General features: G+C 36.8%; 1 protein-coding gene across 5 annotated transcripts in view; it reads right to left on the bottom strand.

Annotated features, from left to right (window-relative positions):
- DMD (dystrophin) overlaps positions 1-27,705 on the bottom strand; it is a 2,094,983-nt gene that overhangs the window by 2,048,599 nt on the left and 18,679 nt on the right. The window lies entirely within an intron of this gene.

Here is a 27,705-nt window from a genome sequence, read left to right on the forward strand (position 1 = left end):
ACTTAAGCCCCCATGTTGCATCACCACTTCCTCATATTAACAGGTGCATTTTCATTCTCATTCAAATATAACAAAACTGAAACTGGAAATTATATTTTAGAGTAGCTCTGGCCAATAAAAATTTAATGCAAGCTCTATATGTAATTTTAACATTTCAAATCTTCACACTAAAAATCTAAAGAAGGTGAATTAAATTTAGTAATATATTTTATTTAACTGAACATATACAAAATATTATATTTTAAGATTTAATCAATATAAAATCAGTAATGAGATATTTCTTATTTTTCATACTAAGTCCTCAAAATCCAGGACAAATTTACATTTACAGCACAGTCCAATTCATGTTAGCTACCTTTCAAGTGCTCAGTAGCCACACATGGCATGGGTCTACAATATTGGCAACAACAGAAAGAGACCGTGTGATTGTAACTGACATATGGAAAAAGAAAAAAGACATTCTCATCTGTGAATTTTTGTATTAGGTGTGAAGTCTAGGTCATGGAACATTTTTAAATTTTTTTTCTTTTAAAATTTTTAGTTGAATTTAATAACATTTTAAGAAAGAATCTTTATTACATCTAGACCCATTGTGAGAGTGCCGTATCTCTCACCTTCTCCTTCATACAAACTGTATCTTTTCAAATCCCATTAGAAAAGTAAAACTTACTATAGATATTTGGGAATACAGCAGAATAAGATGTCAAGAAAAACATCATCAGTAGTTCCAGTAACCAAATAAACCATTATTTTGCTGAACTTCCATAATTTGTTAATGGCAAAGTTACTTTCCCTGGGGTAGTCAGATGAGCATACCATGAGCTTATTAGTAGAATATTTTTTAATAAGCTCATGGTATGCTCATCTGACTACCCCAGGGAAAGTAACTTTGCCATTAACAAATTATGGAAGTTCAGCAAAATATGGACTCTGAAAAACAATCTGAGGGTTTTGAAGGGACGGGGGGTGGGAGGTTGGGGTACCAGGTGGTGGGTATTATAGAGGGCACGGATTGCATGGAGCACAGGGTGTGGTGCAAAAATAATGAATACTGTTATGCTGGAAATAAAAAAATAAATAAATAAATATTTCTCAAAACTGTGAAAAAAAATATTCTACTACAATATAAAAAAATGAGGAATCATCATTTTATCTTTTCTCATATTTGAGATAAAGTATTCTTTCACAGAATTTAGCATACTAAATAATGTTTTAACATTACAACATAAGTTTTTTCTACTTTATTTTATTTACTTATAAAATAATTTTAATTATTGTAGAAGTACATTTTGTCTTGCTAATGTCTAATTGCTTCAGCACCATTTGTTAAAGATTCTATCCTTCCTCTACTGAAATGATTTTGCTCCTTTGTCAAAAATCAATAGGGCATATATTCGTGAGTCTATTTCTGGGTTCTTTATTCTGTTCCATTGATCTATGTGTCTATCCTCACACAGTCTTGATTACTGTGGCTACATAAGAAGTCTTAATAACAGGTCATGTGATTTTACCTACTTTATTCTTCTTTGTCAATGTTTTTATACCTAATTCTAGGCCCTGCAAATTTCCATATAAATTTTAGAATAAACTTATGGATGTCTTCAAATAATCTTGTTGGGGTTTTAATAGTAACTTTATTAAACCTTATATCAAATTGAGAAAAAAATGACATATTAAATATGTACTCTAATCCATGAACAAGGTACATCTCTCTATTTCTCTAGGTCTTTCTATATTATTTTGTAAACTTCATATAAATTTTATGCATTTGTTTTATGTATGCCTATGTAATTCATTTTCTTTTTTTTAAAATTTTTAAAATTTATTTTCAGCATAACAGTATTCATTGTTTTTGTACTGCACCCAGTGCTCCATGCAATCCGTGCCCTCTCTAATACCCACCACCTGGTTCCCCCAACCTCCCACCCCCCACCCCTTCAAAACCCTCAGATTGTTTTTCAGAGTCCATAGTCTCTCATGGTTCACCTCCCCTTCCAATTTCCCCCAACTCCCTTCTCCTCTCTAACTCCCCATGTCCTCCATGCTATTTGTTATGCTCCACAAATAAGTGAAAGCATATGATAGTTGACTTTCTCTGACTTATTTCACTCAGCATAATATCATTTTCTTGAGAGTTATTATAAATGGTTTTATGTTTAAATTCTGGTTTCTGTATGTTCATTTTCAGTATATGGAAGTACAACAGATTTCTGTATTGGTAAAAATCTGGCAAAACTGTTGCTAATTTCTGTGTAAATATTTGGAGTAATGCTATAATGAATTCCTTTTTGAGGAGTTTTCTAGTTTACAAATCCAATTTTTAAGGGTTATAGGACTCTTTAGATTGTGTATTTCATCTTGCTTGAATTCTATAGTTTTGGGTTTCAAAAAAACTGATATACTTCTAAGTAAAATTGTTGCATAAAGTTATTCATGGTATTCTCTTATTAGCCTTCTTTTTTTTTTTAAGATTTTATTTATTTGACAGACAGAGATCACAAGTAGGCAGAGAAGCAGGCAGAAAGAGAGAGAGGAAGGGAAGCAGGCTCCCTGCCAAGCAGAGAGCCCAATGTGGGGCTCGATGTAGGGCTCAATCCCAAGACCCTGGGATCATGACCCTAGCCGAAAGCAGAGGCTTTAACTCACTGAGCCATCCAGGTGCCCCTCTTATTATTCTTCTAATGACAGCAAGATCTGTAGTTTCATTCCTGATATTATAGTGGTTTGTGTCTCCATCTTTTAATTTTTATCAATCTTTCTAAAGTTTTAACAATGATATTGATTTTTGTGCATGTAAAAAACCCAAGCTGTTACAGGAAAATCCTATCTTTAAAGAAGGGGCAGCATTCAGTTACATCAAGAAAATGGATAGAAATCTTTGAAGAAATGGAGACCATGCAAGTTTATATTTAAGGCATCAAAGTGCACATGCACATTAGTGGATCCCTTCCCTAATGAGTCACAGTTCTCCAGATTTTATTGCATAAGCTTAACAAATTTAATGATACTGAAATAACTTCTGTAATTTTGGAAACCCCAGACCAGATGGATTGAGTACTTTCTCTTTAAACTATCTCTCTCAGATGTCGAAGTGCCTCAAAATGGAAATAGAACAGATGAGACCTGCTTACTGGGGAAGAGGAAGTGGTAGGGGACTTCATTTTGACCTGCTCTCTTGTCTGAAACCTCTGGGGATTTAAGGGAGAAGTAGATGCAAGATATGTCTTAGTTTTAATGTTAATGCTAAGGTACAGCTGGGACTTGTCCTACATTTACTGAGAACTCTAATTTATGAGAACTAGATCCCAGCATTTTGAAAGCAGATTTGAGACCTCTAAAGCTATTTCTTTTGCAGTTTTTTTTCACTTCTGGTTACAGTCTGTAATATTGTCCTGATTCTTTTTTTAAATCTACTCATAGGTTATTCTCAAACCCTTGAAATCAATTCCTTCTATGGATGTGATTATGCATCCCCACATGGGACCCCCAAATACCCATATTGTACTTTTAGTAAATCATGCAAAATAATTAAGAAACAAATCATGTAATTTTCTGCTGTACTTTATCAAATCAGAGGAGTCAGATATACTGTTTTTTTTTAAGATTTTATTTATTTATTTGACAGAAAGAGGGATCACAAGTAGGCAGAGAGGTAGGCAGAGAAAAAGAGGAGGAAGCAGGGTCCTTGCTGAGCAGAGAGCAATGTGGGGCTGGATCCCAGGACCCTGAAATCATGACCTGAGCCGAAGGCAAAGGCTTATCCCACTGAGCCACCCAGGTGTCCCAGATACACTGCTTCTGACAGAGTTTTGGATTTTTTCCCCACAAAACATAAGAGGAAGTAAACACATATAAAGGAATAAATGACAGAAGCTGGCGTGGGAATGAAATAACATTTACGTGGAGGTGATACCCTATGTAGCAACCAACAACAAATAGCAGAGAGAACACGGAACAAAGGCAAAGGGGGCTTTGGTCCTCTCCATTCTATGACCATTACCCTTAGATATACATAACACTCTGGTCTCTCAAACAGCCTGAAAGAGTAAATTTTCATGAAATAAATACTACTGAGAGACATTACACTCTCAATGTAGTATCAGTTAAGATCTTATTCTGCATTTAACACATTAGTAGTATTTCTCCAAACACTGAAAACATGTGTAGTCTAAAGCTGACTATGTGTCTACCAAAGGGTCTTAATCACATAATATTAAATAGTACACACACTTGCATGCATTAGGTTTTTTCAAGAATGAATAGAAATATTTTTTTAAAGAGGAAGGATAACGTGCCTGAATATATATATATACACACATATGTGTGTGTGTGTGTGTGTGTGTGTGTGTGTATTTTCCATAGGGTAAAACTGATCAACATCATTCTTCTTCAAAGGCATAAAAACTTAATTTTCTTAGAGGGACTTTAGAAGTTACTACCTAAAATATCAGACTTAACAAATATTATTTTTTTTAAAAAGAGGAAAAACTCAAAAACCTCATGCCACTATTAGTAAAACCATATTCATTAGTCCCAAACTTTATTTCAACATGTTACTTTTTCTATAACTCAGTCTATAAGTCAACTTACAGTTTTCTATAATTTAGTCTCTAAGTTTACTTAGAGACAAAGTTTTTAACTTGTAGTTCCGAGGTCTATTCAACTCCTAAATTCCAAGAAAAAATTCTATGTATATATATTGTTATCTGGAATATGGACTCAGGGCTCATATTTGATTTTTAAGGATCCACGATCACCTACCAGCTAAAACCCACTAATTTATCTTTAAATTTAGATATTCCTAGAGACTGGAAAAATGGCTATAATGTTTAAGTATTACGATAAAAAAGGTAGTTGTTTGTGTTTCATGTCCCCAAGTCTATGACTTGATGAACAGAAATCTTTATGATGTTTTGTGCCCCCCACCAAATACATGCAACAGAGATACAAAATAGCAAAGAATGAAAAATTACAGTTTAAAGTATCTTCTCAGTGGTAGAATGTGTGCATTCGTTACTTTTGCTTCTTTTAAAGTGCATAATCTTATTTCACCAACAGGAGCCCATTCACACTGGCTTAATAGAATATCAGCTGAGAATGATAAGCTTGATGGAATGATACCATGGCTAGATACTGGGATTCTCAGAACTTGGCAATCAAATATTCCAAAGAATAAAGAAAAAGTCATGATTTATCATAGTCTATTTAGGTTTCTATTATTATGCTTAATACTATAGTAAGTTCAGATGACTCTTACAGTTTTTTTCTACAATTCACCAACCATTGCTGAGTGCTTCACCTACAAAGTGCTAAAAATTCACCACACTGTGTTAGAAAATAAGAGGGCAGAGGGAGAGGAACAGCAGTGATGAATAATAATTAGCTCCTATTTCTAAAGACTTGAGAATCTGGTTGTGAAAAACTCTCCACACAGAAAAATGACTATACCTATGTAACAGGCTCAGTAACTACAAAAAAATTACATTTTGAATTGGGAAACAGGACTGACAGCAGTCTTCTTGGGTGCCAATCATGGGGGAAAACAGCCAGAGCAAAGATATCTCACTCTTCTCAAAGGGACTGGTAACTGGAGAATCACCTACCAGGAGTGCCTCTTCTGTGAATATGCAGAGTTATAGCAAGCTACTGAAGTAAAAGGTGGGGATGAGGTCTGGAGAGTTTCCCCGGCATTAGAAAATTAAAGTCTCCTGTGAATCCAAGGAGCCAGAAAATGGAAGAAGACAGGAATATTATAATAAATGCTGCAGATTTTGATATCTGCTTTTAGATTCTTGAGAAATTTACATACATGATTGCTGAATCTTCCTTTGACCCTTGCTTGATTGAATGTGGCATCTATCTGAAATTGGACTGTGCACATGTCTAGATTGATAAGGGTTATATCTGCATATGTTAGCCTAATGCAGTACAGCAACTAGATGAACAGTGAAGATGAGTTTAGGGGAAGGCGATAACTATTTGTACTGCGGTAGTCAAGGAGAACTTGACTAAAGAATTAAGACTTAAGCCCAGTCATGAAAGCAGGTTAACTGTCAAGTCAGGAAAAACTTGTTAAAAGATAGGATGAATTTGGAGTAGGATTCAAATAAGAAAAAGAACTGACACTAGGGACAGCCATTTCAATGATAGCATAAAATGAGAAAGCCCTGTCATGAAATTCATGCATGAAATCCTATCATGCCTAATAATCTGTTTTGGGGAAAAAAGGGTGGGGCAGGAATATTTTCAAGTTGCCATCCTTTGAGTCATGTGGCTTCCAATCTTAACCATATTCCAAAGGAAGCTAAATAAAGTCAGCAGTGAGATCTCTATTGCAAGGCAGTTGTCCCAAGTCAGCAGCTACAAAATGCCACTGACAATTTGATAACTTCTCTAAGGGTCAGTTTAGCTTTCATTCTTGATTTTCCTGCCACCCATCCCCAAAGGCTCTCAAGCATCACACATCATTCTTCAAGGCTACAGGCCTTTGATGTGAGAGGAGCTGTGAAGATGAGGTACAGCTACCTTCTGCATCAGAGATTCTCTATTGGGTCATCAGAACAATCAAAGAACCCACCCAATTATTGGAGAAGAGACAGAGAGGAAATCGTGTTCTTCCCCTTCTTGTGGAAGTAATGACACCCTGACTCTTAATGTTAGAAGTAACAGAAGAGCATTCTTCCTACAGTGTTTTTGAAATCACTCCATTTGAGGGACAATGGAAGGATCCTTTATTATTGGAAGAGTATAGAAGAGCTAAGTAATAGTTTGAGAGTTGGATTCAGGACAGAAGTCAAGATGGCTTTCCAAAATTCAACACATCAGGCCAATTTCTCCCTGTTGTGCTTAGGGCATTTGGCTGGCAACACAGGGGCTAAACAAAGGAGGAACATGTATTTCTTCCCTAGTGACAGGGATCATTTATTAAGTACCGGCTATATGCTATGCACTTTATATTTATGTCATTCAACATCCACAACAATACTATGATTTAGGGAATATTATTTTCACTTCACAGGAAAGAAGCACAATGAAGTAGAAATAACATGGGCTTGAGAATGAAATCTGTATTTGAAACATGGATTAGCTTTTTAATACTTCTAAGGGAGACATTTCAACTCTTTTAGACTTAGTTTCTTTACTGAGTAAGCAGGGAAACGTATTATTTTGCATTGTAAATGAGAAAATACTCATTCAACTCGGTTATCAGTTAACTTTCATATGAAAAGCACAAGAAATGTAAGAAAAATTGTTTTCTTTACTGCATATTGTATGCCAGACCTTATTACATGCTAAGACTTTTCCACATGCTATCTCATTTAATCTTCATGGCAACCAGATAATGAGAGGCCACTTTTTTCTCCGTATTTTACAGATAAGAAACTAAATCTCAGAGATATGGTGAAACCTGTTTAGTCTCAAAAAGATGAAGTTGCAGAACACGCCATTGGATGCTGTCATTCCAGAGAGCGCTATGCCGAGGAATTGGAGGAAGAACAAAGGAGAAGAATAGCAGCTTACCCTGAATGAGCATTTAAGTCATGTCAGACTCTCTTACAAACACATTACTTGTGGTGACACCTTTACTTATACTCAAAACTCGTGGGTATTATAGAGGGCACGCATTGCATGGAACACTGGGTGTGGTGCATAAACAATGAATTCTGTTACACTGAAAAGAAATAAAAAAAAACTTGTGGGAAAGGTACAGTGATCTTATTTTACATATGTGGACACAGAGGCATATATACACTATATAACAAATAAATGGTAGAACTGGACTTTGAACTCCAGAGCCCTTCACCAGTCTCACTGATGAGTTTGGGTCTAATATGTCATTAACAGTTCTGAGGTCTTAGACATGCCGCCTAATACCCTGGTTCTTTATCCATGAACTGGTGGTATGGATGGCCTGATTTGAAGAATTGTAGAATTTTAAGATCTTATAGAGGTCTAGAATTTTATTTGGTTTCCTTTATAAACCTGATATACTCTCTATTTAATGCTCCTCACATATGCAGCTCTTCCAAGGCAGCCATTCTTCAAACTCCTGTTGCCTCTGCCATTTAATCTTTTAAAATCTATCTTTTTGTTTTTTGCTCATTATCCATTCACCCCATACTTTCTGAACATCACCTGGTAGCAAGGGGCAGCCTTCAATGTCATATATTTACATTTATGAAGATTAACTTTTTCTCTAACCACCCTGATTTTCAACTACTCAGTCCAAGCCAACCCCCTCTCCTCACCCGCTTCACCCCTTGCCAAGATTCTCATGTATCAGTAAGTCTTGTTACCTAGTCTTCTTTTGCATGAGTCTGTGTCACACCCTGTTTCTGTTCAGTACTTTTTTTTTTTAGCTCCAAGATTTCTAATCTGAAGGGTTCTGTTTCTGAATTAGACCTGAACTAATTCAAGCTGTCAGGAGGTACATGTCCTGAAAATCCCCCTGAGTCAGAAGAACAAATATTTTGTATAAATAGAAACTCATATGAAATAGGGCACAGAGAGGATATCAACAAGAAGAACCTGCCATTAGAAGTATCTAGAACATGCAGTTTCCTACATGGGTTTCATGTCTCACCAGAGAAGAGGCACACAGACATTGACAGAGTATAGAAGTTTATGAGTGTGTGAGTACATAAGAGAGAAAGACAGAAGTGTTGATGAAACACAGAATTTGTGAGTGAGGAGCAGTGAGTAGGGAAGGAATGATATAAAAAACAAATGCCATTTGTCTTCATTTGTTATGGCACTGATAACTTTGGTAAGATTATAATTTCTTGGTACATCCTCTAGCAAAAGGCTGTTTTTCCATCAGTTTCCATCATCCACATCCAACAAACCCTTGCTTTTAAGCCACCTGCTCCTCCAAATAAAACTAATAACTGGGGACCTCCAAATGAATTCCTAATGTCCTATCCTCCACAGATATATACACTTATACATGTATCATATATATAAAGGTTCATGCAATTTTTGTCTTTCTTTTTTATTACTACATGTAATTTCCAAACTTTGCACAGAGATATGTGCAGAACTATGGAGAGGTTATCAAAGAAGGAACATAAATTTTAATGGATCAATTTAATGTAATGGCTATATTTCGAGCATTTACTCTGTGCAAGTTGTTATGGCCAAAGCTATGAGTTAGGTTATTACTTTCCAGAAGCTACCTGGTATGTGCAAAGCAGAGTATAGAATCACAAATATTTTAAACCAGAAGGGACCATTAGATTCCCAATGGTAGAAAAGTTGAAGTGGAGACATAAAAATAAAATTTCATAATCCTCCTGAATCGTTTCAGCTATACTAAAATGTTTCTCTCGCCTCTCTTTTTAAGATAAATTAAAGGAAAGTTTTATTTCATCATATATTGAATGGCAAATATGATTGGGCAATTTTTGCTTCTTATTAAGACTCTATCTTAAGTTGGAGTTCCTACTAGCACAGCTTGAGACAGTCATACCTGCAAAAGTGATATACTGAGTAAGTACACCAAGGATAAGGGTATAAAGAGGTAAATATAAGGGCAGGGGAAAACTGAACAAGGATGAGATCCCAGTCACACATTGAGTTCCACATGTTTCTGGAGGGAGCTCCTGAGTACAAATTGCACCAAAAAGTTGGTCCCACCTTGTTGCAAAGGAGCTGGGCTTTTGTACACTCCCATCAGATAGTATTAACTTCAAGCTGACCTGGGATGAAAGATATATGGTCTCCAGGCTCAGGGCTCCTTTCAGAACAAGGAAGATCTCCAGAGAAGGAGACCACCCTGAGCAGTGAGTACTCCCAGCAGTTTAGGGATGGGAAAACTGACTTGGTTAAGGTGATTTGGGTACAACATCACTAGCGTCCATTAGTACCAGCAAAGAGAGTAAAAAAAAAAAAAGTTTTAATACTTTACAAAAGAAGATATTATCACAAGATATATCTGAATTTATGGTTAGGTAAAGCACTCATACAGATTATTGGACAACATGAGAACATCTTAGTATCTCTAAGAGTTCCAAACTGGAATTTAAGAAAACATAAATTAAAATACATGCATATTTATTAAAAACTTAGTGACATGGATTTATACCCCCAGAAAATGGAAATCAGAGCTATCAAAATTATTGTTACTAAAGATAGAAGTAAAGCTTTCAGCATCAATTGTTATGAAAGAATGAATTAGACTATTTTGATAATGACTACTACAAGTTAAACTAAGCAAGGGTATATTTGGGGGAGAACTGGTCAAAGGGAGCTGACTCAGCCTGGACATTACCTATTTTCACTCTGCTGGTTTCTTTCCTTCCACCACCGGGAAAGAGGCTGGAGGTCCAGCAACCATCTAAGACCATGAGGTACCACTGAGGATGGAAGGTACTATAGCAAGAAGGAAGGTTCCTGGATCCCTCCAGACTATTGTCCTGCCCTGCCAGCAATGTACTACTTACAAATGAACCTATTTTCTGTGACAGAGAAATAAATCTCACTTACCTAAAAAACACAATTTGGGGTATTCTGTTACTTGTAGCCAAATCTGACCCTAATTGATGCACTCATGTTTTTTGTACTCAGAATGTGAACTTTACCATTATCACTTTTTGTTGAACCTCAAATTTTTCTATACAATGAGAAAAGCACATTGCCAAAATATCCTGTCATTATTTTAAAACAAAGGGTTTATAAACATATTAAAATCCAACTAGACTAAATCTCATAAATTAATGCAGATGTGTAGCACATTTTCATAACTTGAGTGCATATTAAATTAGATTGCTCTCCCATAATAAAGTACCATTTGCTTGTTTTCAAGTGAAAAGCATCATGTAACTTTTTTTTTTAAGATTTTATTTATATATTTGACAGACAGAGATCACAAGCAGGCAAAGAGGCAGGCAGAGAGAGGGGAAGCAGGCTCCCCGCTGAGCAGAGAGCCCATGCGGGGCTCGATCCCAGGAGCCTGAGATCTCAACCCGAGCCGAAGGCAGAGGCTTAACCCAGTGAGCCACCCAGGTGCCCCAGGCATCATGTAACTTTTACTGGTGAATTTCTTTGAAAAGTACCAAATCTTTTCTAAGTCACTCTAGACTCTCTGAATGCAATGTATTCATTACCACTGGAATAAAAACAGAATGTTGAGAGTCACATGATGCAGGGAGCTCAGATTTCAACTCAAGGTCAGTTAATGGATCCTCAGGAGCCAAATAGTGTTTATTGCCAAACAGACTGATACCCATAGCCTTGAAATGAGGGGACGTGAGTATGATTATTTTATTTTAAGTTTTCATTTCCATTCCAGTTAGTTAACACACAGTATTCTACTAGTTTCAAGTATATAATATAGTGGCTCAACAATTCCATACATCACCCTGTGCTCAACACAAGTGTTTTCCTTAGTCCCATCACTTACTTGACCCATCCCTCTGCCCCCTTCCCTCTGTTAACTATCAGTTTGTTATCTAGAGTTAAGAGTCTATTTCTTGGTTTCTCTCTGTCTCTCATATTTTTTTTTCCCATTGGATAATTGTTTTGTTTCTTAAATTCCACATAGGAGTGAAATCATATGGTATCTGTCTTTCTCTGACTGGATTATTTTGCTTAAGGTTATACCTTCTAGCTGTACCTATGGCATTGCAAAATGGCAACAGTTCATTCTTTTTAATGGCTGAATAATATTCCATTGTGACTATGATTAAATCTTACCCTTAAGAGATACTTTAGACTTTAACATATAGGCTACATCTCATTAAAATTTTAACAGAATAAGAAAAGCTGAATTTTGAAATACTTAAGGAAAAGGAGAGTACAGCCTGAACTTATCTAAAATAAGTATGGGACCAACAAGATTTGAGATCAAATGATAGATATATACTTTTAAAGGATGGGACTTTTATTTATTTATTTATTTTTAATTTATTTTTAAAAGATTTTATTTATTTATCAGAGAGAGAGGGAGAGAGCGAGCACAAGATAGGGGAGGGGCAGAGAGAGAAGCTGACTCCCTGCTGAGCAAGGAACCTGATGTGGGACTTGATCCCAAGAATCTGAGCCAAAGGCATGCACTTAACTGACTGAGCCACCCAGATGTCCCAAGGATGGAAATTTTAAACCAATAACTTCTACCAGTTGCTAAATAGGGAATTTAATATAACTGTTAGAATAATCAGTGTTATGTATTGCCTGGAGCACTGGGTGTTGTGCATAAACAATGAATCTTGGAACACTGATAAAGAATAATCAATGTTAGATACTGAAATATGAAACTGAATTTGTGTTTTCAGATGATGAATTTAACAGAAAAAGAATATTGTTTGTAGCAATGTTTCTATGTAATCCCTACATTTATGTGACTAATTTAGAAGCTGATTAAAAGGTAGTAGGTTGGGCGCCTGGGTGGCTCACTGGCTTAAGCCTCTGCCTTTGGCTCAGGTCATGATCTCTGGGTCCTGGGATCGAGTTCCGCATCAAGCTCTCTGCTTGACAGGGAGCCTGCTTCCTCCTCTCTCTTTCTCTCTCTGCCTGCCTCTTTGCCTACTTGTGATCTCTCTCTGTCAGATAAATAAATAAAATCTTAAAAAAAAAAAGGTAAGAGGTCATGCAAGGATTCAAAAACAAATGACCGACTAGTCCAAAAATAAGCCGAATCAGCATGCTGAAACTACTATAATCTGAAAAATCTTGGATCACCTAAAAAAATACCACATTACTCTTCTCTATTGTCAATTATTCTAAGGAGATAGATCACCTGTTTAAATATCTAAATAAGATATAATCAAACAGATCTTTGAGGTAATATTTATCGCAGACTTTTTAAGGTAGAACAAACATGGTTCTATCTATATGAATGCAATATTTGAATAGCTCCCTCAAACTATTTCACCTTCAAATATTTTCATGAACAAAATGCTTTCTTATATTCCTATACTACAGAAATTATTACCATTAAACAGAAAGGCACCTATTTGTGACTATTGGAAGTGCAATATTCATTCTGTATCCTTGAAGGTTGTTGAGTACGTGCTTACCCGCATATGTAGTATTGGGTATGCAATACACTACAGTGTTATGATACTTGCTCTCCATTCCACTTTCTTCTTCACTACACTCTTTGTTTTGGCCTATGTCCCTACTCTTCTCAGATGATTCTGAGCAGGGCTTGCGTTTCTTCCTCCTTCTGCAGTGGGCATATGATGAATCCTACCCAAACAGGACACTGCACTCCCAAACTGTTAATTGACTCAAGAATGTGTGGGTAATTTTTATCAGAGTCTATCAAAGCTAATCCCAGGTCTTATGTTGGGGATAATGTAGTTTTTATTTTCTGTTGGAAATGAGGCACAATAATATAAGCCTAAAACTAATATGGATATCATGTTGACAGAGAATGTCCAAGAAGAAACTAGAAGGTATAGTTGATAGAGGGTAAGAGTGTGCCAGGGGACATCACTTGACCTCTTGAATCTAAATGTACCTGACCTCTTCACTTTTTAATTATATAAGCTAGTAAAGGTCTTTTTTTTTCTTAAAATAGTTTGCTATGTTTTGTCATTTATAACTGATAGTTTTAACCTATAGTTAAGTATGTGTATGTGTACTGGGACTAAGAAATAGAGAGACCTAGATTCTAATGATATAATTGACTAAAAATGAAAGTGATCCAATTATTTAAACTTTCAGCACCTTGGTTTCTTTTTTGAGAAGTGAGGAAGTTGAATCACATGACCATTTTTTTTTTAAAGATCTAAGATCATTGGGTCCAGTCAACTGATTTTGATGAATGAATGAATAGAAGCATTTAAATCTGGAAGCGAGTTAGATTCAACTTGGTATCTATAAAACCCCCAGGCCTGAGAAAACATATAAAAAATATCCATGGTTTCTCTGTCAATGGGTATCATTTTTAAAAAAATATTTATTTATTTATTTATTTGATAGAATGGGAGAGAGAGAGAGAGAGAGAGAGAGAGAGAAAGCACAAGCAGGTGGAGCTACAAGCAGAGGGGGAGGGAGAAGCAGGCTTCCCACTGAACATGGAGACCAATGTGGGGCTCAATCCCAGGATCCTGTGATCATGACCTGAGCAGAAGGCAGACAATCAACCGGCTGAGCAACCCAGGCACCCTCAATGGGTATCATTATATAGTCAATTCATTTTAGGAACAAAGCAATTAAAACATAAGTAACTATAGGGCCAGCTGATAAACCTCTGGTATAGCCTTGATGCTGTGATATACAAAACAGGAAATCTGAGTTTTACAGCCTAGTTCTGACTCAGAATTCCTTATCTGTAAAATGGGAATAATAATAACTCTCTTGCAGGCTTGTCCTAAGAATGCACTCATATAATGTATTTAAAGGTCCCACCACAGTACTTGGCAGAGAGTAAGTGCTCAAAATTTGCTATATGCTGTTATTATCTGCAGAGCTATTACAATGGCCAAATTGCTGGAAAAAATATAATTCCCTTTGGAATGAACAATAATCTACAGATGTTTCAAAAAATACTACATTGGTCATTAAAATTAAAAACAAAAACAAAAAAACAAAAAGAATTCTCAGCACATCAGCTCCATTCAACCTTTGTGAGATCCTGCTTACGAATGCCAACACAGTATTTTCTACACTTTCTCATATGTTGCCTGTTATTTCTGGCCAGGAAAATAAATAAATAAGTAAGTAAATAAATGCCCATCTGGCAGAGTATTTCTCCACCTATATATGAACCAGAAATGCCAGTCGTTTCTAATGTGTATTCCCCAGATGCAATAATCAGCCTCTATTTACAGCTAAACCACTGATTAGTGTGGAAAATACTGTCAGCAAACCATACCCCAAAATGTATTGCTGTATTAAAAAAAAAATCACAAAACCCTAAACACAATCCAAAACAGAAGTCATTTCTTCAATAGATTCAAAGAAAAGAGAAGGCTGTACTTATTTACATTTGATGAAAGATACTGCTTTTTGTACGATAAAAATGTTCAAAACTACTCTGATTTCTGATTTTTAGTCACATTGGCAAATTTAGGAACAATGATTTAATCACATGTCAATAAGAGCAAGCAGAAAAAGAGAAGTGGAAAAAAAACACTCTGCAATTGATATTACAGAGTGATTATTTTCCTAATTTGCATAAAGGCATAAGCTATATCTTAATATATTTACAAGATTCAACAGTTAACAAATATTTGCATTTTTTAAAGATTTTATTTATTTATTTGACAGACAGAGATCACAAGTAGGCAGAGAGGCAGGCAGAGAGAGAGAGAGAGAGGGAAGCAGGCTCCCTGCTGAGCAGAGAGCCCGACGCAGGACTCGATCCCAGGACCCCGAGACCATGACCCGAGCCGAAGGCAGCGGCTTAACCCGCTGAGCCACCCAGGCATACAGTGTATATAAGGAAGAAGCCTATCAAGAAAAATATGCCCATGAAAAACTAAATTTTTGTGATTAATGTCATTTCATAAGGCTAATAATAAGCCTTTAAACAAGTGCTACAACTGGAACCTTAGCAAAATCTCAATGTTTTAATTTAAAGTATAATTGAAAGAAATTAAGAATGAGGTTTTCTATTTTGCAAAAATATATGCAATCCAAATCTTACTTTCAAACTGAATATCCAAGAATATAAAACCTTTGACGTGATATTTTTATATAATAGCATAAGGGGCAATGATCACATTTGTAGCAATGAAAATATTATTTCCTGAGTATTTTCCAAAGTATATTTAAAATCGCTTAAATTTTACTAAATTAAATAAGGAAATAAAATTCCTGTGAGTCACTTAAATGGGGGATTGATTTATTGCTCACATAATTAAAAAATATTTTACTGGCCATCACTCTAAAATGTGCTTGAGAAAAAAGTATTGTCTGGGTAAAGAGGGGGAGTTAGAAGAGAAGGAGAAGCATATCCTATGGCCCAAGCGATCTGTTGGAACAAAAGTCTGAAATTACCTTCAGCAGTGCTGACAACTCAACTCAGCCCTTGCTATCTAAACAGGTGCACACTGGCACCCACCGACCCACAGCTCTTTGTCAAAGCCAAGGAGAAAGATAGTCAGTCCCCACACAGGCGTGCCTCTGGCTGCCACCACAGAAGAGCCATACCTGGCTATTTTTAGGTTTGGGGTAGGCGCTCCACCAAACCTCAACAGCACCATGAGAGCAAGTGCTGAGAGCACTGAGACTTTAGAGTCACACCAAGGCTCCACCCAAATCCTGTCTGCCTGCCCAGTCACCCCAACCCCACAGGACACCTGTGGCTTTCATCATCTTGCTCAAAGGTCTCCATTTCCTTGAGTTTCAGTCTCTCTCCTGTTTGAACTTTTATATCTCACTTAGTTCTAGACCTTGAAGCCATAAGATCTTCCTTCTTAGTATCTACGGAAAAAGGAATAAGCAGAAGCACTCTGCAGTTCCTTCCATGAAGAAAACAGTGGATTTAATTCATTCATAATATGTCCTTCATTTCATTAAACCTTAAAGTCATGGCCATTGCTACCACTGTGCTGAAAACAAGGAGGAAAGTGAATGCTTGTAATATAAAGACTGGCAGGTACAGCGATCGATGTGGACAGGAGGAAGAAACAGACTATTGTGTTTTGACAGTTTAAAGGAAGCCAGGAAAGGGATCCCAGAATTCTGATACTCAATGGTGTGCATTATTTTATCCTTGCTGAATACTGATGCACAAGGCTCGCATGTCTGGAAGTGTGTGTGTGTGTGTGTGTGTGTGTGTGTGTGTGTGTGTAGCTTCACCATGTGCCGGAGTAGTTTCAATGGGCTTGTGTCATTTCTAGGTGGAAATTTGTGTTTTAATGAAAGAAACTATTCTACATTAGTTTTCTCCTTATAGCCCTCTGTAATTTGTAAACTGAAGTACATACATATTTATATTATGCTTTCAGGTATCCTATCACAACTGAGTAGTCAAAATCAGTGTTCTCTTTTCTAAAATGATATTTCGTTGTGAACCGACAGGAGCTTTTATATGTGAAATATAGTTTGAAAAAGAATGTGTAGATATAAAAGTAATAAGGACTAGAAGTCAAACAAAAGCAAGCCAAACCCTGATTTTACAGAAGGTTTTATCTGTGCACGAAGTTATTTGAAAGAATTGCTTAATTGGGTGAGATAATTGTCTAACAAAAGCCTTTTAATGTGTCCCTATAAATGTAATTTCATATACCTAAAGTGAAAAATAATAAATAAAATAATAATGAAAGGAAAATTGATATTTTATTTCCCATTATAATTTTTTATCCCCATAACAGCAACCCAAATTCAATATGGCAGATGCAACTGCAAGGACTTATTCTTAGAGAACCAGTATTGTGCAGAGATCAGCCTGGTTCATAATTATGTGTCTTTCATGAATAAAGGCACTGTTTGCCAAAAATAATCTATTGTATCTTCCCTTGGACCAGTAACTAAAAATGTATGGTATGTATGGTGCTTCAAAGACACGACTGAAAGAAGCAATCCTAGGGGTGCCAGGGTGGCTCAGTGAGTTAAACGGCTGCCTTTGGCTCAGGTCATGATCTCAGGGTCCTGGGATCAAGCTCCATATCAGGTTTTCTGCTCATTGCAGAGCTTGCTTCTCCCTCTCCCTCGGCGCCCCCTTCCTCTCCCTCTTCCCTCTGCAACCCCTCCCCCCTGCCTCATGCTCACACACTTTCTCTGTCTCAAATAAATAAAATCTTTACGAAAAAATACAAGAGGCAATCTTATAAAATGATATTGTTGTTGTAATTCTACAAAAACATTTTTTTTAAAGATTTTATTTATTTATTCGACAGAGAGAGAGATCACAAGTAGGCAGAGAGAGAGAGGAGGAAGCAGGCTCCCTGCTGAGCAGAGAGCCCAATGTGGGACTCGATCCCAGGACCCTGAGAACATGACCTGAGCCGAAGGCAGCGGCTTAACCCACTGAGCCACCCAGGCGCCCAACAAAAACATTTTTAAGTATCTCTGTATTAGCTACATACATGTGTAAATCAAATCAGGAACAAATTTTAGAGCAGAGTTCAAAATCCCCCATCTGCCAATTAAAATTTATGTGACCTTGAGGAAGTTAGGTACATTCTATGTGCTTTGGTTTTTCATCTCTAAAATGGGGATGATTCTTTCTTCATGATCTGGTCCTGAGTATTAAGCAAGGAACACACATCTGTATTCCACCAAGGTTCTCTTATTGTTTCTTTGGGACTGTATTCTCTCCCTTAGCAATCTTATTCTTTTCTACAATTTCAACTATTAGCACCACATGGATGATCCCCAATTATTTTTCTCTAGGTCCACCCTTTTCTTAGGTTCAGTTTTTTATTCCAAAAGCTTGTCTTACTCACCTATCTGGATATCCCTTCCCCAATTCCACATGAATGTCTCAAAACAAAAAACCCTCTTTCCACTGCTTTCTAATTTAAATCCTATTTCTGATTTCCCTGCTGCTAATATTATCATCATCTTCCCAATTATGCAGGCTGATTAGCTATTTTTTAAGACTCCCAAAATAGTTGTCATAAAACATTAGATACCTTGGTTTTTATTGGCTGTATGTGAAAGAAGTTCCTGGATTAAATGAGTTTGAGAAACTGGGCCAAGAAGCAATTTTTACTGTAGGATTCCATAGTTCCTTGCATTTGTACTATGAAATTCTAAGAGAGTAATGTAGTAAGCAAACAGCAATTCCTTAATTTATAGGATTAAAAGATTTTTTTTTTCCCCCAGGGCTCAGGAAAACCAGAGGTGCTCACACTGAATAATTAGTGTTCCATGGAACACTCTTTAAGGATCACTATCATGTTGTCCTTTCCTTTTTCTTCATCTTCCACAATTTACTGACCACTTATTATCTATCAAGTAAGTATGATTCTCCTTATTGAATCCCTTCCTTTTCTACTCTAAATCTATACCTTTATAAGCCTGGCCTGGACTATATGCATACTTTCCATTTACGACCTTTTTTTATTCTGTCATCTGGAACTCTTAATTCTAGATCTTCATAGAAACAAGATTTATTTATTTATTTATTTATTTGGATTTTATTTATTTATTTGACAGAGAGAGATCACAAGTAGCCAGAGAGGCAGGCAGAGAGAGAGGGGGAAGCAGGCTCCCTGCTGAGCAGAGAGCCCCATGCGGGGCTTGATCCCAGGACCCTGGGATAATGACCTGAGCCAAAGGCAGAGGCTTTAACCCACTGAGCCACCCAGGCACCCCAGAAATGAGATTCATTTTGCTGTTAGAGATACAAAGATGTCTGAGACAAGATCTCTATTGTCCTGGAATTCAAGGGGAATGGAAATAGACGGGAGTTCAAATAGGAATGTAATGAAACTGCAAACATGCTTATATGGTTAAAGTTAAGCCAGGATTTTCAGGAAAGTGGGAATAGAATGGTGTTAGTCTGGGAACTTCTTAATGAAATATTTCAAAATATTTTTCTATCTGAAGCCTATTCTCATTTTAAACTAAAAATTTTTTAGATATAATTAAAAATTGTATAATAAAATACTCAATGGAGAAAGGCTGGAAGGTACACATAGGAGTACTGAAATAATCCAGAATGTAACCCACTGCTAATTACGAGTGAAATTTTATATTTTCTAACATGTTTCCAAGTTAACAATTCCAAAGATTTATCTTCCAGAGGGAAAGTTTTCTTACAATACTAACAAAATATTCTAGAAGCTTAAGAAAAAAGCAAGATGTGATGGCTAAATTTGAAAAATCCTATCAAGTTCTGTTTTTAACATTTTGCTTTCATTTCTGTGTATCTTATTTCCATATATTTTGTCAAAGTTACAGAAAAGCTATATACTCATACAGCTTAAGGTGAGCTTAACAAAGTATATTTTATAAAGGAAAAGACTTAAAAATATGGAACCTATTCCTTAAATCACAAAACAATCATCTATAGAATTGACCATTTAACATCATTGACTTCAATTCCTATAACACATTAGAATATCTCTAGGACATACAGTGCTTTTAAAACAGATTATCCTCTAATATTTACTGCTGAAAATAGAGCTAGGACTCAAAAATATAAATATTTATTCCAGTAAGTGTAAAGCTCTATAGTTATCACAATAATCATTCTATAATTATTTCTTTCCCAACATTGCACCCGTATTTCTTGGCCTCCAGGGTTTACATTCTGCATTCTGTGAGTAGGAATGTTATAAGCTGTAATAAGAGGTGGTGAATAATTTCCTCTATATGGTTGCTTCTGTTTTAGAGATATATTTAAGACAGCAACAGAACTACACCCAACTCTGTCTAAGAGAAATGTAAGAATCTGGGTTAGAGGAAATTTAGTCAAAGGAAATCTAGTCAGGGAAAATTCAGTAACTTACTGTGTGAACAAAAATGGAAGGGGGGCAAACAAAGGTGCGTGAACATATGCAGAGATGAAAAGAAGGATGGCACTTTCAAGAATTATAAAGTAGTTTAGCATAGCTAGAACGTGTGGTGTATGAATGGAGCAAAGGTTGAGGTTAGATTAACACACACAGGCCCTGATATTGACTTTTGAAATTTATCTATTATAATTCTGGGAGCCATGGTTTTGACTTACTAATGTCCCCAATCTTTCCTAATTCTGTTCTCTGTTTCTGAATATATAGAATACTGGTAGATAGGCAATTGCTAGAGATATTAATTTTATAAGTAGGCATGATATCTGTAAAAATACATATGTTTATAGGATCTAACATTATATATCCATATACATGGATAATTTCATATATGCATATATACCTACTGGATAGTGAAGCTGCAGTCAAGTGAATGTATTACCCTTTATGAAGCTATGGGGATTATAGAAGCAGTATAAGATATCACCTTGATCCTCTTAAACCACCTTTTCTAACCGTACAACTATACAGCAGTGTGGTATGATGTGAAAATCACCAGCTATGAACCACCTGGGTTTTATTTAGTTTTAGCTTTGTATTTAACTAGCTTTGAGATCTGGAATCTCACTTTTGACAACTGTAAAATGAGGGGTTAGAACATATTCTCCAGGTCTTTCCAGCTGTGATGGTCTGTGATCTTCTTATTCACCACAGGGTGTCGTGCTAGTGAGAAAGCAAAACTGTAGACGAAATACCAGGTTTCCTTTGGCCATATCTTTCTGTCTGTCTATCCCTCTGTCAATTAACATCATCTTTTAAAATCTTCAATCTTCTTTATGCATTTTTTCCTAATACATTTTTAAATAAACTTTAAAAACTAAATGATTTTTTTCAATTTTTCAAGTTATTTTTTGAGTGTAGTTGACCCACAATGCTACAACAGTTTCAGGTGTACAACATAGGGATTTGAGAAGTTAATACATCATGCAGTGCTCACCACAAATACAGCTACCACCTGCCACCATACAAAGCTAGTGTATCATTGACTTTGATAGTATAGTGACTTATTCATTCCATAACTAGAAACCTGTAGGAAGCTCCTCAGCCATTTTGCCCCTCCCCCCACCCCTTATCCTCTTTCAAATACCAGTTTGTTTATATTTACAGGTCTGATTTGTGCTTTTTGTTTCGTTATTCATGTATTAATGTATTATGTGTTCTTTCCTTTTTTCTACCTTTTCAGTCCCCTTTTCTTTTCTAAACACCGTTTCTTTACTCTCCTCCAGTTCTCTTGCCCTCTGCTGCTTGGTGGTTACAAATGGTTAATTGTACCTTACACAAAGGATTCATTTGTACTACAAACACACATCAGCAGAAGTTATAAACTCAGGGGAAAAAGCCTCTTGAGCAACTGAATCTTAGTTGCCTGTGTGGACTGTAAGATCATTTTCCATGGATCTGATTGGTTCAGTGAAAGAGTGAGAACAGGGAAGACCTGAACCAATTTCCTTTCTCCCATACTCCACTCAGACACCAATCTCTTTTACTCTCAAAACGGTTCTTTGACATGACTCCATATTACAGGCTAAATTGTGTCCCCCTCACCCCCCAAATATATGTTGAAGTCCTAACCCCTAGTGCTTCAGGATGTGATTATATTTGGAGATAGGATATTTAAAAGAGGTAATTAAGGTTAAATTGCTGGAATAGGCAGTTAGTTAGATTCTAACAGGATTCCTGGAGACCCCCCATACAAGGAAGTCATGGCCAGATATTGGGAAGGTCAGAGTCCTGTCCTGGCAGCACTCCATAAGAAGCTGAATCAAACCCAGACAGGCCCAAGGTAGTGTGCAGCCACCACGACAGGAAACCTCTGAACAAAAAAGGAAGAAAAGGCAGAAAACCTTGTTTCCAAGAAATCTTTACCTCAAGTAAAGAATATTCAACCCTGTAGTTAACAACCGTTAATCCAAAATCCAGAGTGAGCAGCTCACGTACTCTCTCTCTCTCTCTCTCTCTCTCTCTCTCAAGCTCCCCCCGCCATCACATCTAGAGAGTGTACTTTTGCTTTTATCAACTTTCCTACTTGTGTCCATCATCCACTGTGTTATGTCTGTCCTTGAACTCTTGCTCATGATGAGGCCAAGAACCTTCGGGAACATCTTTTGAGTTGGGCTGGGTTGAAGCCCCAGGGCTTGGGGTTTCCCCAGTTCACATGGCAACAAAATGAACTCATTATGAGAGGACCCTAAATTATTGTCATCATAAAGAGAGATTGGGACACAGACACACAAAGAGGAAAGATCAAGTGAAGTCAGAGGGAGAAGATGGCCTGTATCTACAAGCCAAGGAGAGAGACCTCAGAAGACATCAACTTTGCCAACACCTTAATCATATATTTCTTACTACTACAACAAGAGAATATTCAGTTTAATCATTGTTAGAATGAGCTCTGCTCTTCATATGCTTTCCAATATTCATCTATTTATTTAAAAAAAGCATTAGCTGAATAGCTTTCCCTTCTAAGCCCTGTGCTTATTTTTAGGTATAGGGTGGGGGGCACGCCTTATAAAATGACACTACCACCATAATAATGATGAATCAAACACACCTGCCTGCTGTTAAGGAATGTTAACTCTAATATGAAAGTACATAAATTGACATTTAGTGAGAGATGTGATGCAATGGGAATTTTCTGACATGGTACCGCTTCTCATGCTGTAGTCTGGTGGCCTGAAGAGGCTTGGGGAGAGGGATTAGGAAAGGATTTCCTCTGGAGTTAAAATGGAAACCAAGCTGTAAGTGACCAAGTTTTCAGTAAAGAGGGGTCAAAGAGAAGCCATTTTAAGATGCACACCTAAAACCGTAAGAGTTTGGTAGTTTGGGGGTTCCCACCTAGGAACCTCAGGCTAAAGGGCTAGGAGTAGGAGGGAAGGAGGGTTGTGAGAGCAGAAGCTGAAACAGTGAAGTAAGCTGACTTCTGATAACACATGACCTTGCATATACTCTGTGGAGTTGACAGCAATCTCTAGCGGGAAAAAAATATTTTCCAATTTGTCGGTTAAGGTTCATTTTAAACTTGTCACCTGTAATAATCTCTTTGAATCAATGATGTTCTCCTATATTCATCTGTAGTAATCAGTATCTTTCACTGTAAGGGGTTTTTAAGCAAATGTGAATTTTACCTAACTTCTAATTTCCTTTAGGAATCTAAACTCATTCAATATTTTCACGAGATGATAACTATAATCAAAGCAAAGAGCTTTATTTCATTTAACAAAGAATAGTCCTTCACAAAGGAATTGCAAATACCCTAATTAATGATTATTCTAATTGCTCTCCCTGTTGGAAGACACTACTTCCTGTTCTGTATTTAGCCAAGATAAACAAACTATGTTATCACCATCCCTCTTGTCCAGGACATAAGCTGTTTTACATACATGACATATTATTGTTATAAAGTCTGTCTGGCATTCCAAACGCAGGCTTCCAAATAGATTGATGAATAATGCCCCCCCCCGGAGGGATGGGTACCACACTATGATGAAGTATACATCCACGTTGTGTTTCTGTGAATTCAATTTATAACAACTAACTACACAACCTTCCTGAAGGCTAAAAACTAAGTGGTTAAATACTGGGTCTAATTTTTGTCTTTAAGCTTACTTAAATTAGGGCTGCCTCGGGGGACAGTTGGTTGAGTATCTGACTCTTGGTTTTGGCTTGGGTCATGATCTTGGGGTCTTGAGTCGAGCTCTATGTTGGACTCTGTGCTCAGTGTGGAGTCTGCTTAAGACTCTCTCTGCTAAAGTGTGGAAGGAGCCAAGATGTCCTCCAACAGATGAATGGATAAGGAAGATGTAGTTCAAATACGCAATGGAATAAATATTACTCAGCCATCAGAAAAGTTGAAAATCTACCATTTACATCAACATGGATGGAACTGGAGGATATTATGCTAAGTGAAATAAGTTGATCAGAGAAAGATAAATATCATATGGTTTCACTTATATGTGGAATATAAGGAATAGTGGAAAAGACAATAGGTGAAGGGAGGGAAAACTGACGGTGAAGAAATCAGAGAGGGAAACAAACCATAGGAGACTCTTGACTCTGGCAAACAAACTAAGCACTGTAGAAGGGGAAGTGCATGGGAGGATGGGCTGACTGGGTGATAGGTATTAAGGAGGGCACGTGATCTGATGAGCACTGGATGTTATATGTAACTAATGAATCATCGAACATTATATCAAAAACTAAGGATGTACTATACATTGGCTAATTGAATTTAAATAAAAATAAACAAATTTTAAAAAGACTCTCTGCCCCTTCTACTTATGCGCTCTCTCTCTCAAAATAAATAAATCTTTAAAGACGTAAAGTTGCTTAAATTAGAATAATTGTCTTTGACATTTGAAAATCAATGTTTTTTTTTTCTTATATACATAAGCTTTCTACCTGGTTTCCAAAAGGAAGTATAAATATATACCATATAAAACTATATTGGCCCAAGTCAGAAGCTAGGGAGTCAACAACTGGCATGCTTTTCTCTGTGACCCTTTTCTCTTTCCTCACTACCTAGTCACATTTCATTACTATGTTTACCAATTATATATCTAAATATCTTGATTGTATTCCATCATTTCCATTACTAATACACTAGTAAGGCTTGTATTTGGGATATAACCACAACCTTCTTACACCTGCCTATACAGCTGGGGCTCTCAACACCATTTTAAAAGCTCCCCAGGTGGCTTTAACTGCATCCCAGAACCATGCTCTAAGTCAGAGATTCTCAGTGTTTGGTCCTTGGACCAGGGACATAAGCATGACATTGGGAACTTGTAAGGATACAAATTATTGGTCCCTACCTCAGATCTACTGACTATGGAGCCCAGCAATCTGTATTCTGATTATCATCAGGTAATTGGTATGGAAGCTCAAAATTAGCTACTGATTCCCACACATCTCTCCAATTCACAATCCATCAAAATGGTGTCAAAGTCTTCTCTAAATACTAAGGACTATAACATAAGTATTACACAGTACTAATTCAGTAACTTTGTTATTAAAGCAGTAACTTTGAGTAACTGCTCAAAGTTACTCACTGGCTTTTCAACTCCTTAGAATAGCCTGAAATTTCTTGGTGTGCTCTTCATGATGTGAGTCCAACTTTTACTTTGGCCATACCATAATCATTGGATTTACCATCTAATACCCATTTTTTATGATTTTATTTATTTATTTGACAGACAGAGATCACAAGTAGGCAGAGAGGCAGGCAGAGAGCGAGGAAGGGAAGCAGGCTCCCTGCTGAGCAGAGAGCCTGACTCGGGGCTCGATCCCAGGACCCTGAGATCATGGTCTGAGCTGAAGGCAGAGGCTTTAACCCACTGAGCCACCCAGGTGCCCCTCTAATACCCATTTAATTTCCTAAATACACTAAAATTACACATGCTACATCTTTGCACATGCCATTCCCCCTGTCTTAAATGTCTTTTTTTACTCCTCTATCTGGCACAATGTCTTCTCATGCTAAGCCTTGGCCTAATTCATCATTCCTTTTTGAAAGTCTTCTTGGATATCCTTGTAGACTGAGGTATTTCTGCCTATGTGTTGCTATGCTGCCATTGGAACTGTGTAAACTTACATTGTAGCAACCTCTTCATTTTATGGGATGTGTCATTTTCTTTTTTGTGGGGCAGAAACTATGTTTGCTACACCTTTTCATTTATTTTTAATTTTTTAAAAGTCAGCTCTATGCTTGAACTTGGGGCTTAAACTCATGACCCCAAGAGCAATAGTCACCTGCTCTACCAACTAAGCCAGCCAGGCTCCCCTTCTTCACCTTTTTAACTATAGCATTTACTGTAATACCTGAAATTTAAGATGTGTTTTGAAAGAGTAAATGGGTGAGGATTCCCCTAAATGCTTTGGATAACATTATTAGCTCCTATGGTGTATCTCTTCTAAACAGAGAGTTTGACCAGCAAGCATACACAACATCACAGATCTTAGTGAACCAACAACACAGTGCATTGTTTCTTCATGGGAAATCTCTTATACTGCCATAGTACTTTACAAGTTCCAAGAGTTTTCACACATACTATCAGTCACCTAGAAAAGAGGTCTGAATCTTCCCCTTTGAAAATTTCATGATACACAAAAACTCCTAAATAACATATTTTATTACTTTATTTCCCACATTATCTAAGCTACTACTATGTATAAACACTAGGAATTTGTTTTGTTTTGTTTTTTAATTTTATTATGCTATGTTAGTCACCATACAGTACATCATTAATTTTTGATGTAGTGTTCTATGATCCATTGTTTGTGTATAACACCTAGTGCTCCAAGCAATACAAGCTTTCCTTAATAAATGGTGCTTGGAAAATTGGACAACTACATAGAGAAGAATGAAACTCAACCACTCACCTACACCATACACAAAGATAAACCCTAAACAGATGAAAGACCTCAATGTGAGGCAGGAATCCATCAAAATCCTAGAGGAGAACATAGGCAGTAACCTCTTTGACATTGGCCACAGCAACTTCTTTCAAGACATGTCTCCAAAGGCAAGGGAAACAAAAGTGAAAACAAACTTTTGGGACTTCATCACGATAAAAAGCTTCTGCATGTAAAGGAAACATTTGTCGACAAAACAGAAAGCCTGTGGAACAGGAGAAGATATTTTCAGATGACACTACAGATAAAGGGCTGGAATCCAAGATCTATGCAAAACTTCTCAAACTCAACAGCCCCCCAAAAACAAATAATCAAGGAATCTAGCTGATTATACTGCTTAGAGCTAGCCACTTCTCTTCCCACCATACACACAAAAAACAAACAAGGATGACATCAGATTTCAGCCATGCTAGCTTCCATCCATTTAGTCACCATTTATTAAGCATCAGTCATGAGAGGCTTTGCTTAGCACAGGTGTATACAAATAACAGTAGTTGCTGTGTACATAAACTCATAGCCTACTGGGAGAGGCATTCCTATAAACAAGTGGATTCAAGGCAAGACTTAAGCACAATAGAAGAAAAGCAGTGACAAACCTCTCAGAATTAAGAGAAAAGGTGCCACACCACTCTGCCTTTACGTAAAGAAGGCTTTGTTTTTCAACAAAATACCCCTATTGGAACTAGCATGAAAGATGTCATTTTACCTTCTTTGGCCTTTATTCACATTTCGTTTAAGGAACATTTTTTTTTAAGATTTTATTTATTTGTCACAGAGAGAAATTACAAGTAGGCAGAGAGGCAGGCGGAGGGTGGGGTGGGAAGCAGGCTCCCTGCTGAGCAGACATCCCCATGCGGGGCTTGATCCCAGCATCCTGAGA

Source organism: Mustela erminea, chromosome X (genome assembly GCF_009829155.1).
Source record: "Mustela erminea isolate mMusErm1 chromosome X, mMusErm1.Pri, whole genome shotgun sequence".
NCBI lineage: Eukaryota > Metazoa > Chordata > Mammalia > Carnivora > Mustelidae > Mustela > Mustela erminea.